We start from the raw sequence: 17197 nt of genomic DNA on the forward strand, positions 1-17197 counted from the left end.
AATGTTTATCACCATTTCAAATCTCTTCCCATTATTCTAATCCCACATTTCCAATTACTTTCTGGATATCTGCACTTATATATGCTGCCCACATCTCACACTCAATATATTCCAAATCTGAAATCAACTTGCCTCACAAATCTACTCCTTTTTCTGTTATGTTTCTGTTTTTAATACCATTCTGCTTAGTTGGAAAGTTTAGTCAGTTTTGACTTTACCCTCTCCTTAAAGGCAGCTGTGATTCAATTAACTTTTCCTTTAAGCAATTAAAAGCATATAGAGTGTCAAACCTGAAGTCAGGAAGATCTGAATTCAAATCCATCCTCAGATACTTCCTGTGTCACCCTATGCACTTACCTCTGTCAGCCTGTTTCCTCAACTGTAAAATGGAGATAATAACAGCACTTACCTCCCTATCAAATGAGATATTATTTGTAAAGCACTTAGCACAGTGCCTGGCACATGGATGATTAATAAATGTTTTTCTTTCCTTACCTCATGCCCCATGTTCAAGGTTACCAAGTCTTATGGATTCCAAAAATAGCTTGAACATAAGAATGTTTCTTTCCAAATTTGTTGTCAACTATGCTCAGACCCAGGTCCTCATTCACTTCTCACCTGAACTATTAGAATAGCTTTATAAACTGGTCATAGTGCCAATGCAATATTCACAGCATCCACGGCCACTATAAATATGCCTGCATAGTGCTCAATCACAAAATATAGCAGACTCTCCATATATAAGACAGAAGCAAAACATTTATTCAGGCATCAGACAATCTAATCCCAAAACCAGTAAGCTGATTTCATCCTAGTAGCAAAGTTAATAAGCCATAGCAGCACAGAGAGCCACACCATCCTTTAGCCTTCCCACAAACCAACACAAGACCAATATTTACTCACAAGCCTATCTGTCTCCCTGGGAAGCATACTCTCCTCCCAACCCTCTAATTTGCTCTGACTCTCAGCTTCTTGTGGACTCTGCTCCACCCTTCAGCAAACTCTTCCCACCACAGGCTTCATGTGATTACATTCAGCCTATTCGGGGACAGAGTATATTTTCAAAGCAGGGAAGGTCTTCAAATTCCCTTAGGCTTCTTAAGGGGCAGGGAAGATCTTCAAATTACCATTACCATTATACTGGTCTTACAGTCTCTGGACCCTTTTTCCAACAAATCATCCTTTATCACACTCCCCTAAGTAAATTTCCTAATACATCACTCTCATTGGGTCACTCCTTTGCTCAAAAACATTTAGTAATTCCTGACTGCCCACTAAATGAAGCATAAATTCCTGACTCTGGCATTCAAGGTCATTCATAGTAGGGCTCCAATATACTACATGCAAGGCTACTCAAAAAGAAATGGGGCAAGTAGACTGTACCTAAGGATCCCTGCAGGTGTGTATTGACTTAGAAAACCACACATTAACATCACCTATGTTTTATTGTATTTGTTTAAAATTTTGTTATTTTCCAATTACTTTTTAATGTGGTTCTACTGCCCTTGGAAGTGTTGTAGGCTACCTGTGCCACAAGAAGCATATTTGACATCTCTGAGATAAATTGAGCAATTTGCCCTTTCCAGGTTCTGTCTCCATACTGCATTCATGCCCCTTTGGTTAGACATGAATTCTACTCATTCACAACTCTGCCAGTTGATATCCTTCCCTTGCTTTAAGAAGGCACAATAAAAAGCCTAATTCCTCTATGAATCCCTTCCTCTTTTCCTACTATAAATGATCTCAAATTCCTGGCTCCAGTCTCCATGTTTTTTTGCAGGACTGCATCAGATCCTCTCCTTGTGTGTCCTTCATTCTAGCTATTATTGTGCCTGTCTTACTCCTCTCTGTCCCCAATAGATTGTAAGTCTCTTGAAGGCAAGGTCTGAGTCTAATATCACTTTTGTATCCCAAGCATTTAGTGCAGATCCTTGTTTCTAAACTTGATGAATTTGCTGAATTGAATTGAAAGGAATAGAATTTCAAAATTCAAGGGTTGGAAGGTACCATGAGAGAACCTTCCAACCTTCGTGTACTTTCATATATTCTAGCCCTCATCTTCAGTTCTGTGTTCTAAGCCACAGGAATAAATAAATAATAAGTAAATAATCCTAACTCCAACACCAGAACTAGAGGACAGCTGGGGCTTTGCACCAAGGTGCTGAAATTTAAAATACATACCTTATCAGCACATAGAAACAACTGAGCCTTGAAGCTATTTAAACAGAATGAGTTAAAATAGGAAACTGATAGATATCCTAATGACCTCCCAGGAATCATCTGCTCCTTTTCCCACCAGCAGTATATTTATCATGTCCGTGTTTATATCCCATGATCTGAAGTCTCTCCACCCGCTACAATTGAATTTGTCTTTAATCACTGATTGACAGATTCCTTTCATGGTATTTAGATCACAGAATCATGAATTTAGAGCTAAAAAGGACCTTGAAGACCATCAGATCAAACCTCTCATTTTACCAGCAAGGAAAATGAGGTTGAGAGAGATTATGTGACTTTGACCTGACATGGTATCACATACTTTCAATCTCTGCTACCAGGGAGGCCAAGGCTAGTGGATCACTTGAGCTTGGGCTTTCTGAGCTACAGGAAGCCAAAAGCTGATCCAGTGTCTACAATAAGTCTGGCACCGATATGGTGGGCTCCTCAATGGGCGGGGCATCACCAAGCTGACTAAGGAGGGGCAAACTGGCCCAGGTCAGAAAAAGAAAAGGCTAAAAGTTCCATGCCTATCAATAGTGGACTGAAGCCTGTGAGTGGTCACTATAAGTAGAGTCAGAGAAAGAGAGAAACAGAAACAGAGAGGATGGATTAAATGACTTGCCCAGGGTCATATAGCTAGGTAGTCCGAATTTGAACTCAAGTCTTCTTGCCTTCAAGTCCAACAGTTTACCCACCACATTACCTAAATGCCCCAAAGTGTGGTTTGTGGTGGCTTCCTAGGAGCCAGAACCATTCACTGTAGCTCTATCTAGTCTTGGAAGCAGAAAGTAGAGGGCTGGTGAACAGGTGGAGAGCTATCTCAGTTGTACCTTGGTAAAATGAAGTAGAAAAGGAACAAATTAGAAAGAGAGAACATCCCACAACCTCTCTTTGCCACAGTTCTCATCTCTTTCCCTCTGATAATGGGGACTTTTTGAATTTGATTTTTTACAAAACATACAAAAGATTTTTTTAAAAACTAGGTTGAAATAAATGGTTCCTTTACAGCTTCCACAGCGAAAAAGCCTGCACTTTTCTTTTGTCTTTCTGAACTCAGTGAATGGCTGGGAAACTGTTTTTAATAAACAGAAGTTCAAACACTGGGGCTCCTTAGCCAACAGTCACGCCTTAAACTCTAAACTTTACATGAAAACTCTCCCATCCCTTTGAACTTTTCTTCCTCCTCTGGCAGAGGATTCCAGTGTTTATGCATTTTTTTTGAGATTGCTGGCAGGATCATGAGGAGCTTTGAATGTTTCCCCCTCCCACCCCCCTTTAGCAATCTTCCTGCCTTCAGAACCCATTAATGCCCCACTCAGTAACATCAAGGTATTGCTTTGAAGTCCCTTCTGGCTACAGGCCTCTCACACTCTTTGGTTACTGTGTAATCAAATAATTAAATGGATTCACTGCAAAAAAAAATTATTCTTTTCCCTGGTAATTAAACACTCCAGGTTGAACAGTGGTGCTGGGTTTCCTACGGAGTGAGAATCTACAAAGAGTCTAATCCCAGAAGTCTTTGCACATAGGCTCCGGAGGAGAAAAATAATCATAATAAAAAGCCAAACCTCATTTTTCTTCATATTCTGGCAGCCTCCACGACAAACTACATATCTATTACTCATAACTTCATACCCCTAAAAAGACCCTTTCCTTCATTTGTGATAGTGGATTTGGTACTGGCAAAAAATGCTGCTCTCTCCTGAACTGTAACCCCTAGAGGGCAGGGACTAATTTTGGGTCATTAATTACTGCTCAGAATCCAACATATTCTCAAATGTCATATTGCATTGAACAAAAATATTTAAAACTATAAGTTACAGATAAGTAGCTGATCTGGATTGATGGAGGGAGTTTCTATAACAGGTTTATGAAATCACAAGTCCAAATACTATCCCAAGATAGTTTAATAATGATGATCATGAGTGATGATAATGGAAAAATTGATGATGAGGAGAACAGGTATGACAATGATGGAACCACATTATTATTAATGATGGAGGTAGCAGAAGTGATGGAGAATATGATGTGGTCATGCTGAGTAGTGATCATGGTGATAAAGTAGCAGCAACATTGGCTGTGATACTGTTACGGTAGTGGTGAAGATGGTAGTGGTGATAATGGTGATGACTGGCAATGAAAGTGGTGATGATTACTGGATATGATCTTGATATCAATGATGATTAATTATTGTGATAGGTGTGGAGTTAGTGGGAATGGTGATTATGGTACAAGCACAGAATCGCAAATTAGGAGCTGAAGAAGACTTTACAGGCCACCTAGTCCAACTTTCTTATTTGATGGAGGAGAAAACAAAGTCCCAAAGTGAGTAAATGACTTAATAAAGATCACAAAGGTAGCAGTGGCAGAGTTAAGATTCAAATCTAAGTTTTCCGACCCGAAATCTAGCAGAAATTTTCCATTTTGCCCCAGTGAAGCAGTTGGTTTCTCTTGCATTGTCAAGTGGGATGACTATATTTAAACCATTCTCTCTGGCTTACTCTGTGCAAGATGGCATTTGTGGGAACTCTGGCTGGTTTTCACTATTGTCTTTTGACCTAAGAATAGCATTGGATCCTTAGTGTTTGCGAGAAAATGCAAGTGGAAAACACTGCAGAGAGAAGGGATGGGAAAGGAAGTCAGGTATTATTTTGTGTTGTAATGCTTGGAGGCCAGGAGGTATAGACCTTATATTGTTGTACATGCCTTTTCATCACCTCTGTTTCCACCCTCATTCTCAAGCATATTTCCCTAACATTCATCTTACCCATACCAGAATAATAGTCTACAAGTCCAGCCCCTGACTTTTGGAGTTTTTAACTGAGAAGCAACCACAAAGATCTTCAATTCAGATTGCATCTTCCACTAGAAATGGAACAGAAGGATGGGCTATTCCAAGGACTCTAGGTCAGGGCCCTACAGTCTCTTAGGAGATCCCCTTCTAGGCCAGAAACAATCTGACATGCCATGGAAGTGATTCAAATGTACATTGAAAATACATTCACGAAAAGGCCTATGGGAACTGTGTCTAAGACCATTAAATGATCCTGGTTTTTTTTTGAAAGACAAATGCTGAAGATTAAATCAAGATTTTCTCTTGTTTCAAACTAGGCTGATATTCATTTTATTTTTCTATGTCACTGAGACACCAATGAGGCATAATATAAACATTATCACTTCACATTTACACAGCACTTTAAAAAGCTCTTTCTTCACAACACTTAAGTGGGGGTAGGCAGTGTGATCATTATCCCCACTTCAAGGGGAAACTGAGACAGCTTTGTTAAGTGACTTGCCTGTGCTCACCCCACTGGTAAGTACCAGATCTAGACCTCAAGTTCAACACACATTCCATTAAACAATTTCATCCTGATCCCACCCAGTTTTAATTTCTTCTAATTATTGTTGAGTTGTTTCAGTCATGTCTTACTCTTCATGACCCCATTTGGGGTTTTCTTGGCAAAAATACTGGAGTGGTTTTCTCTTTAATTCTTCAGCTCATTTTACAAATGAGGAACTGAGGTAAAAAGGGTTAAGTGACTTGCCCAGGGTCACACAGCTAGGAAGTTTCTGAGACCAGATGTGAACTCAGGAAGAGGAGTCTTCCTGATTTCAGGCTTAACACTCTCTCCACTACACCACCTAGCTGCCCTAATTTTTTTTTGACAAATCTCTATAGTTTAAGAGTTTTTCATTCCATATTGGAAGCATTTGACCTAGCAACACCACCATAAAACATTGTTCCCCGATTTTTTAGGGGTTGATGTTATATCCAGGAAATTATGGGCAACATTTTCATCTATAATGCTGCTCTAGTTCTACCAATAAATGTTTTTGTTGACTTGCCAAGGATATTTCAGAGTTTGTATCTATAGATGGGAATTTGTTATTCATTAGTTAATTAAAGTTAGAAATTTTCTGGTGTATATTTATTATTATTATTAGAGGGAATTATTATGTAGGTAGAGATTAAACTACTTCCGAGATCCTTCCAACTATATTATTTTGGACAGTCAATCATTTAACTAGATTTTATCAAGTGGCTACTATGCTAGGCACTATGCTAAGTACTAGAGATACAAAGAAAGGTGGGAAAACAGTTAATCCCTGCTCTCAAGAAGCTCATAGTCTAATGAAGGAGACAACATAAAAATGACTATATACTAACAAGATATGAACTGGGTAAATTGAGGGTGATCTCAGAGGGATGCACCAAGATTAAGCAGGACTGGTAAAGGCTAGGATCTCTTCAGAGAGTCATAGCAGTAGGAAAGGATCTCTATGATTCAGGGACATTGTAGAAAAAATGGAGAAGGGTCCTCCCAGCACAGATCCCTAAGTATTCTCAGTATCAACAGAGAAGAGAACTGGGGAAGGGCAGAAGTGCAGAAGCTTTGCCAGGGAAAGGAGATTCCTTCTCCTTTTACAGATTGGTAAGGTGAAAACATCTCAGAATAGCCGTGTCTCAGCTACTAGTTAATGATCTGGGTTTCATCACCAACAATATACCTGTGTTTGTGGATTCTTCTAATTAGATAATGCAATAGTCATTATTCCTCCTTCTTTTAGCAGTCCTATCAGGAAAACAGGACTCAACAGAAAAAACTCTATTCTTTCAGGAATACAGAGAAATATTTCCATCCTAGGCCAGTGGTCAAGGTTCTAGACAGAGCCTACAAACTCATCCATCTGGAAATATACTAAAGAAAACCCAGCAGCCTTAAGGAGGGTGTCAGCCAAAAACAGAAACCACCCAGAATATAGAACCATAAGCTCCTTGAGCACATAAATTATGTCTTACTTTTGTCTCTGATTTCCCCTTGGTTCTTTGCAGATAGTAGATTTTAATAAACACATTCTTGTTGAGTGAATTAATAAATACAAAGTAACCCTGAAGTGTTCTCATTCATAAGCTGCTTGAGGGCAGAAACAATATATTATCTTTGATTTCTCTATGGCTTCTTGAAAATAGTAGCCATTTTAATGCTCAACTATATCAATTTGAAAGTTCTTTCCAATAATGAATGTCACAATCCATCCTTGCCCACCCATCCTATGTAGCTTTTGTCCATGTCCTCTTTTAGGTTCAACACAGAGGGTCCACCCAACGTTCTGGAGGCTTTCCACATTTACTTGCCATATGGGTAATAATGGAGCACTATGGCTGTAGTTCACCATCCTCACCACATCACAATTTCATCTTTTCTTTCAGTCTCCCTGAGGAGAAGACAAGACCACCACCATCACCTTGACGACCGTCTCCCCTTGGGTCCTAATGGAGATAGCCCAGAATTTTAACCCAAGAGTGTTGAGAGTAGCAGTATTTCTCAAACCATAAGGATTGTTTCTGACTCTGCCTCCAGGGCTATCATTGAGGAGAGAAATAATTATGGAGATAATTACCCCAACTTCCTCATCCCCATTAACAACAACTACTGACCAGGTGTCACCTTTAGGTTGATGCGCATAAAAGTCCTGAGAGTGGCAGCACTCCTCCCCCTAAACTAACAGTCCTGCTTCTAGTCCAGCTTCCATACCCATCTTCCAAGGAAGAAACATGAGTGGAGAGGGGACAGCCATTTCCACAAACTCCCAGCCATGTGCCACCCACATAGCAAGTGGTTCACCCTTAGATGAAGCATCAAGGCACCTTGAGGTAGAGTCACAGTCTCAACCAACATCTCCCCTGTCACCCTGATAGAAGGAGTCCAAGACTCTGAACCCAAGAATTTTTGAAATAGCAATGCTTCCAAACCAGTGCCTATAGCCATCATCTTTGGAAGTATGATGCATCTCTAACTCCTGTAGAGATGCAGCCTGATAACTGTTCCTGCAGGTGCTACAGGTACATCTATTGAAGACTCAGAAAATAAAGTTCTTATTTTCCAAGTCTTCAGCACTATCAATGTCAGAAACTGACATTTCCTCATATTATTAAAGATGAGGTATTACCATCTGCTTTGCTGCTGTACCCTAAAGACCATAAGACTTTTTCATCTGACCTATAGTTGAAATCTTCTATATGCGTGATCTCCCCTTAGAATGTGAGCTCTTTGAGAGCAAACATCATTTTACTTTTCTAATTGTATCCCAGAATTTAACACAATGCTTTGCACATAGTAAGTATACAAATTCTTCATTCATTTCATTCATTTATTCGGATAATTCTTTAATACCACCTTTTATTCCTGTTCTTTGGGGTTAATCAATGATTATATGTTGCAGCCTGCATGCAAACCCCCATGTATCTCTCCATTGTCATCTTTTTGATATATATTTTTATTTCTTCAAAGACTGTTGCATTACATGTTTCAATGCCATACTGCAGCTCGAGTGGAATGGTAACATTAAAAAGATAGTTCTTTGCTTTCATGGAAAGCATGAGATCATTAAAAGAGCATTGTTGTTATCATAATTCTGTTATTTCAGTCCTGTCCAACTGCACGTGATCCCATTTGGTTTTTTTTTTGGCAAAGATACCAGAGCAGTTTGTCATTTCCTTCTCCAGTTCATTTTACAGATGAGTAAATGGAAGCAAAAAGGGTTAAATGACTCACTCTGAGTCACATAGTAAGTATGTGAAGCTGGATTTGAACTCATCTTCCTGACTTCAGGCTCAGCACTCTATCCACCTAGCTACCAAAAGAGCATTTATAATTGCCCCAAAGAATCCTGATCACTCTTCTTTTACTTGACTTTGGTACAACTGAATTGCCCCTGTGTACTTTCTGTCTGGTACACTTATCTTGATGGATGACCTCAGTAGGTTGGCAATTCAAATATATGTTGTAATATGGGTAATAAACTTTCTTTAGTCATTTGATCTCTCCTATATGGATTGTGAAATCAAACCCAGTTAAGCGATTTCAGATTTCTACCAGTTGATTCTTCAATGGTCTGGGACTTGATGCAACAAGCACAATGTCTTTTGCAAACAGGAGCATTATAGGAGGACCTCATCATTCATAAAGAATCCTTCTTCAACCTGGATCTCCTCCATCACCATAGCAAACACTTTTGGCAAGTATACACTTTGCTATTTTATGCTTGCTCAATATTTATGGTCATCAAATAGGATTGTTTCTGTTACATCTTTCAAGGAATCTTGAATGATTTTAATGTATAGGGAATACTTATAGGACAAGTCCCGGTAAGGAGAAGTGTTATTCTATAAACCAAGTGCTTTTTAATAACCAATACATAATAATAACAGTAGAATTTTATATTCTCGGGGCAGTGAGGTGGCGCAGTGAATCGAGCACCAGCCCTGGAGTCAGGAGGACCTGAGTTCAAATCCAGCTTCAGACACTTGATACTTAGTATCTGTGTGACCTTGGGTAAGTCACTTAACCCCAATTGCCTTGGCTTCCCCCCTCAGAAAAAAAAGAATTTTATATTCTCTCTGTCTTTAAGTCAATTATGAAATGACAAAGATATGGCTCACAAGTGAATTTTCCTTTAAAAATTTGGATTGTTAAAAGAAAATTTGGGTTGTTTTCTACTAATAGTACCATCATACTAGGCAGTACAGTGGTTAGAGTCCTGGGTCTGGAGTCAGGAAGACTTGCTTGAATTTCAAATAAGGCCTTAGACACTTACTAGCTGTGTCACCTGGGCAAGTCACTTTTCTCACTTATAAAATGGGGATAATAATAGCACCTACTTCCCAGGGCTGTTATGAAGATGATAATTGTAATGAGATGGTAATTGTAAAGCATTTAGCATAGTGCCTTGCTCATAGTAAGCACTATGTAAATGTTAGTTTTTAATTATTATTGCTATTATTATTATCATCCTCATCAAAGATGCCCTTGATTCTTGTATAAATTACTCATAAAAATTTAATGTAAGTGGAAGTGTAGGCATATAGGTCAATAGTTATTTATTTCACTTTTTTCACTATTAATAAGGTCCTCCTTCAGATGTCTTATATATCATTTCCTCAATTCCTTCTCGATTATGTCATCTGCGGCATGGATCTCTTCTATATACATTTGGTCCAATCCTGGTTTATCAAGGCATTGATCAGAGTTCTAAAGGCTTCAAAGTTGTCTTTCTTTAAAAATGTTTTATTGTATAAATAATTCTCCTAGTTCTGCTCATTTCATTCTGTATGAACTCATATAGGTCTTCAAAGAGTTACTTGTAATTTCTCATTTTGTAATTTTTAATGTCTCAATCATATTCCATTAATTCATATACTAGAATTTAATCTGCCATTCCCAATAGGTAGTTCCCCCTTCTTAATTTCTGGGGGGGGGGGTTGGTTGTTTCTTTATTTTGTTTTTTTTGACACTATGAAAAGAATTGCTATGAGTATTTTTTTTAATTTATGAGACTTTTTCTTCTTTCTTTGCTCTTTTTTGGGGGTAGAAGTCTAGTAGTACCCTTGCTGAGTCAAAGGATAGGCACAGTTTAGTGTATTGTTATCCAGAAGGCTAGACTAATTTATGACTCCACCAATATGGCATTTGTGTGCCTGTCTTCCCACAGCTCCTCCAACATTTATGATTTTCCTGTTTTGTTATCTTTGCCAATCTGATAGGTATGAGGTAGAACATCAGAGTTATTTTAATTTTAATTTATTTAATTAATTGGGATTCAGAGTATTTTTTCATGATTATTGATAGTTTGGATTTCTTACCTTGAAAGCTGCCTGTTCATATCCTTTGACAATTTGCCCATTGACTTATTCTCATATACTTGAATTTGTTCTATATGGATACTGGGAATGAGACGTTTATCAGAAAAAGCTGCTTCAAAGATTTTTTTTTCGGTCACCTCTTTCCTTTATAATTTTAACTGCATTGGTTTTGTTTATGCAAAAATTTTTAATTTTATGCAACCAAAACTGTACATTTTATCTTCCATGATTCTAATTCTTATTTGTTTATGAATTTTTTCTCTATCCATAGCTCTGAAAGGTAATTACTTCTTTGCCCCTCTAATTTGCTTATAACTTTTTATGTATTCATTTGGAGTTTACCTTACTATATGGCATGAAATGCTGTTCTATATCTAATTTCTGATAGAATACTTTCCAGTTTTCCTAGCAGTTTTTAAAAATAGTGTTTTTACTCCATTTCTTGGGGTTTGTAAGTTTCTTGAAAACTGTTCTATACTCATTTAAAAATACTTACTTAATCATAAATTCCTTGACGGCAAATATTATGTCTTATCTTTGATTTAAATCTTTGATTTATCCATGGTGGTTTGCAAATAGCAAATGCATAATAATTTTGGTGAATGCATGAATGCATGTTTAATGGGAACTATCCCATGGAACATACTTACAGTTGACCCAAAGTTTTGAGGCCTGCTTCTAGTCATATGGTAGCCCAGTTTTAGGAGTAGTGCTCATTTTGGCATGATATGGCAAGCCCTCAGTGGTCCCTTAGTCCTTCCTTTTGCCTCATGACAGCATAAGAGAGGCAGGATGCTGTATCAGTTAAAAGAAGAGAATATCTGATTCAGTCTTTTGCTTTGACTCTTCCACATGGCTTGTGAGCTAGAATTCACAAGCATGGGGGTAGTGAGGGTGGATGGTACTTCTATATGATACTCTATTTCTCTTCCCAATAGACAGTGGACTCAACTAGACAAGTTTATTCTTGGACCTCTGCTGGCCTTCTCCAATTTGTGCTTCCTTTTGTGAGTAGGTAATTAACCGTCTTTCTCATGGTGGATATATTTAGGTTTGGAGGAAACTTTGTGAATGGGAGTGGTCCCAAGATCTTCTATCCCACAGGGATAGAAGCTGGTTGATGTCAGGGAAAGATTTTGCATCACAGAGAATGACTGCTAATAAGAGGATTTGGCTCAATTCTGGCCATTTTACTGGAAGATATGTACTGGGTTTTGTTTGAATAGTGCAAAGCTAAGATGAATTGTAAAATTCCTATTTGGAGGTTCTGGAAACTACTTTATGTTTTGATGAGACTTAAGTATCAGCCTCCCAGCAGATTGTGACAGTATTTATGAGTTGTTATTGTTTATTAGAATTAAGTTATTTATTAGTTGCTATTGTTTAAATTGTTCTTTTAAAGTACACTGTGACTCTTTTATGTTGAGCATCTCTTTCATAAGTAGGAATATATTGCCTGTCACATATCTGCCTAATATTTACTGTTTTACTCTACTTTTTAAGGAAGTCCTATATGTCCGCCATAACTTGACCTAAAAGTAAAATCATTTCCAGAACACCAAAGTTGGGTTTTTAATGAGTCAAAAAGTGAGAAAAAAAACCATTTTAATTAAAATCTAGTTTTCTCCCCTAGGCCAAACCCCAACCTCTCTTAACCAGGAAGCAGTTCTTCAAGGTTAGAAATAAATAATTGAATGAATCAAGGAATCAATAGAAAACACCTATCAAATTGGAAAACAATTCAGATCTTTGAGTCTTTTCACTGTCTGTCCTCCAAGCATGGAATACTCCCCTTCCTCATCTCCATGTCTTCGAATCTCTTAGCTCCTTTAAGACTCAGCACAAATGCTTCCTTCTATATAAGACCTCGTATGTATTATCCCTCTGGGACTAGTGTCTTCCCCTCCAAAATTACCTTGTATCTACTTTATATATGTTTGTACATACTGATCAAATATGCATGTTAACATGTAAGCTTCTTGAGGGCAGGGATCTTTTCATTTTTGTCTTTGCATCTCCAGCACCTCTCTTGACACATTATAGGCATTGAATAAATAGATTGCCACCAAATGGTGTTCATATCATAAAGACAATAACTGATGGCTGAGAACTTTCTATTCATATTGGGGGTTGTCATGTCTACTGGCACCTACCACCTCTAATACACATAATAGATCAGTGCCAATCCTGTGACATCAGGGTTGTGAGCCAGTATGTGAAAGATGTTTTCAAGTAAGGAGTTTAATGGACAGGGGCTGTATTTGCTGCTGTCACCTTCAAGGTTTAGGGGGGAAATTTTGACCAATCATTCTTTATGCACATAGGAAACTGTATCAACAAGGCAGTATTCACAATGCCTATGGTAACTATAAATATGCTGACATGGTTATTAATCACAAAATGTAACAGGCTCTCTACATGGGAGACATAGCTAGAACATTTATTCAAATACCAGAAAACTGAGTCCCTAAACCGAAAGTCAAAGCCATCACAGTAGCCATGGAGTTGGCACACATAGTTAATGCAATAAACATCCACATTCTCAAGCTTTCAAAACATAACAGGCTACCTCAGGCAAAGATCCTCCTCTCCTCATTCATGGTTACTGCTCAGCCTCCACACAGCTTGCTCCCAGCAGCTCTTGCTCCCTATAGTTCCCGTCCCCGGCAGTCTTCAGCAGGAATCCTTAGCAGAAATTCTGGCTGGCTCAAAAAAAAAAAAAGGAGTTTGCACCATCACCACTTCCAGTCACCACACTGGCTCCAGCCTGGCTCCTACTTGGCTCTGGCTCCTTCCTGCCCCACCTCTTCCTGCTACATCAGCAAGTTCAAGGGGCATGGAAGATCTTCAAATCCCATTACCATTACAGAAACCAAAAGATAGAATTTTACTCTACTAAATCATATACTTAAAACAATTACAGGGGTGGCTAGGTGGTGCAGTGAATAGAGCACTGGCCCTGGAGTCAGGAGGACCTGAGTTGAAATCTGGCCTCAGACACTTAACACTCACTAGCCATGTGACCTTGGGCAAGTCACTTAACCCCAATTGCCCTGCCTTCCCCCCTCCAAAAAGAAAAAAAAGATATTGACAAATTAGCATAGTGGGAGCTTTTATTCTCCTTATCTTTCAATTTTATTGAAATATGTAGTTTCAAGTCAAGTATGGTTTAATCCTCCCTTTTTAGTGCCTTCATTTTTAAATTTATGGAATAAAACAAACATTTAACATAACATAGTACAATAAAAAGATGATTACATGTGAAACTTTAAATCTACTATGTATAACTTACAATTTCTTTCAAATATACAATAAAATTATCATGTAAATTTCTTTTTTTTCTTTCTTCCCTCCATCCCACCCTAGAGATGGCTATCATTAGACACACACACACATACATATTTATAATTATTCTATAGATAAAGTTCTTTCTCTGGATACAGATAGCATTTTTATATATCCTTGGTAGGAAATTTAGGTATTTATAATAGCCAAAATAACTTATTTGTTAACTAATTCATTGTTGGTGGAACTGTGAACTGATCCAACCAATTTGGAGAGCAATCTTGAATTATGCCCATATCTCTACCTCTAGAACTTAATACCAGCAATATCACTATTTGCTCTATTTCTGAAGATAATTAGGGAAATAGGAAAAGAACCCAATTATTCTAAAATGTTTATAGTGGCTCTCTTTGTTGTGGCAAAGAACTGGAAATTGCAGAGATGCCTATGGGTAATAGCTGAAAAAGTTGTGGCATATGATTGTGATGAAATACTATTGTACTATAAGAAATTATGACCTCAGTGACCTTAGAAAAACATGGAAAGATTTACATGAAATAATGAAGAGTGAAATGAGTAGAACTAAAAGAACACTGTATACAGCAACAGCAATACTGTCTTAAGAATGACTTTGTCATAGGTTTTTTTGACCAGTCTAATGCCCTTATGAAGGATAACATTAACAAACATATAAATTATCTCCTCTCAAAATTCTTTAATAGAAAAGTAGGCATATGAGTCAGTAATGACTGACATTCCCTCAGTCATTTTTTGGTAATAATAAGTATGGTCCCAAATTGGTGTTTTTTTTTTCTTTTTGTCTTTTATATCTTAATCCCCTTAGACATCAATCCTTCCTTCAGTGGGCTGGAGACAGAAAGAAGCAATTAATCTCATCAACATGGGTTGTTTTTAGTCATAAAAAAAGTTTCAGGGTCAAAGAATTCTTTCAGATGACACCTACCTCTTGGCATTGCTGAAACTGACACAATCCACTTCTGTTTGTTCATTATGCCTGCAAAGACCCCAGGGAGGTGGGGGAGGGGATAGAGAGAAAGATAATAGAAGAGGTGAGGGAAGAATTGCAGCTGCCTCCCAGATGAGCTCCTTCTCCATCACTAGCTAGCCGGGCATAACTTAATCTGAAAATCAAAGCCGTCATGCAGTTCCAACCTGAGACTTTTCCAAAGCACCAGGCCCACAAACCTCCCTTAATTCAAGGCTACCTCTTCTCCAGTTAGTTAGGGAACATTGTCAAGGATATATACAATAAAACTTTTCCTCCCTACTGACTGGTTCCTGTGGTGTGGAAGGGGAGAAAATCTGGGAAAAGGAGAAAAGGAAAGGCCAGAAGGTGAAACATGTGGTTGAGTTTTCTATCATCAAATTACACACAGATACACACACACACACACACACACACATACATATACATAAGACCGCATATGTGAGTGCCTGCACATATATACATACATATATGCATATATTCTGTAGTATAATATATTTATAATAGAATTTAATTTGTAATAAAATGTATATATGTTATATATAATATAATGTATATTAAAGATTATATACATACATATATAATATATACAAATATTAGTTAACATAAGTTAACCTTTATGTATCATTGTCAGGTTTGCAAAGCACTTTACCTACATTATCTTATTTTATCTTTACATCCCTGTGAGTTAGATGCTACCTATATCCTCATTTTAGAGATAAGGAAAATGAGTCTTAGAGTGACTTGCCCATGGTGGAACAGCTAGGAGGCATCAGAGGTAGAATGTGAATCCAAGTCCTTCTGATTCCAAGACCAGTGTGTTCTTTCTATTGAACCATGCTGTCTCTGAGGAAGAATTTGGAAAGAATGGTTTAAATGTTAAGATTAGGCCTTCTTTTCTTTTTCTTTTTTTCCCCTACTTTTAAAAAAAATTAATACTTTATTTTTCTCCAATTACATGTAAAAACCATTTTCTACATTCTTAAAAAAAAAGAGTTCTAAATTCTCTCCCTTCCTACCTCCCCATTCCCCTCACCTTTTTCTTAACACGCATTTTTTAAGCTACTGTGTGCCAAACACTGTGTTAATCACTTTGCAAATATCTCATTTTTTCCTCCCAACAAGCCTGAGAGGTAGGTGCTATTATTATCCAAATTTTATAGATAAGGAAACTGAGGCAGTGAGGTTGACTTGGCCAGAGTCATAAAGCTATCAAATATCTGGGGCTGAATTTGAACTTGAAGTCTTCTTGATTTCAAGTCTAGTGTTCTATGCACTGCACCATCTTTCTTTGTCCCATTACAGCACCCTCCCTCAAAGATAACCCACCAATCTGCACGCAGACACATAAATACATATGAATGCCCACAGACACACATGCAAATATACACAGGCATATGATCTCTCTCTCTCTCACAACACACACTGTATCAACAATGCAATATTCACAATGCCTATGGCAATTATAAATATGCTGGTGTGGTTATTAATCACAAAATATGCCAGGCTCTCTACATGGGGGATAAAGCTAGAACATTTATTAAAATACCAAATAACTGAGTCCCAAAACCAGAAAGTCAAAGCCATCACAGTAGTTATGAAGTTGGCACACATAGTTAATGTAGTAAACACCCACATTCTTAAGCCTTTAAAACAGAACAGGCTACCTCAGGCAAAGGTCCTCCTCTCCCCACTCACAGCAACTGCTCAGCGTCCAGGAAGAGTGCTCGCAGCAGCTCCAGCTCCCCGAAGTTCTGGTCCCTGGCAGTCCTCAGCAGGAGTACTTAACAGAAATTCTGGCTGGCTCAAAAAAGGGATTCACACCTCCAGCTCCACCTTGGCCACTATCCCTACCGCTGCTGCTGCTTCTGCTGCTGCTGCTGCCAGTCACCACAGGAACTCTAGCTTGGCTTCCACTTCCTCTTGCCCCACCCCTTCCTGCTATGTCATCAAGTCCATGGAAGATCTTTAAATTCCCATAACCCTTACACACACACACACACACACACACACACACACACACACACACACACACACACACA

At 38.2% G+C, this 17197-nt stretch overlaps 1 long non-coding RNA gene across 1 annotated transcript in view; it reads right to left on the reverse strand.

The window, feature by feature from the left end:
• LOC138152607 (uncharacterized) overlaps window positions 1-17197 on the reverse strand; it is a 33409-nt gene that overhangs the window by 11624 nt on the left and 4588 nt on the right. The window contains exons 2-4 of the long non-coding RNA XR_011166149.1: window positions 15114-16001; window positions 13434-13566; window positions 11515-11659 (exon numbers count right to left, since the gene is read on the reverse strand). This is a non-coding gene — a long non-coding RNA (uncharacterized lncRNA). The remainder of the gene's footprint in view (window positions 1-11514; window positions 11660-13433; window positions 13567-15113; window positions 16002-17197) is intronic.

This window comes from Petaurus breviceps, unplaced genomic scaffold, assembly GCF_028583685.1.
Source record: "Petaurus breviceps papuanus isolate PSGF00001 unplaced genomic scaffold, PetGlider_PUasm1.0 90925, whole genome shotgun sequence".
In the NCBI taxonomy this organism is placed as follows: Eukaryota; Metazoa; Chordata; class Mammalia; order Diprotodontia; family Petauridae; genus Petaurus; species Petaurus breviceps.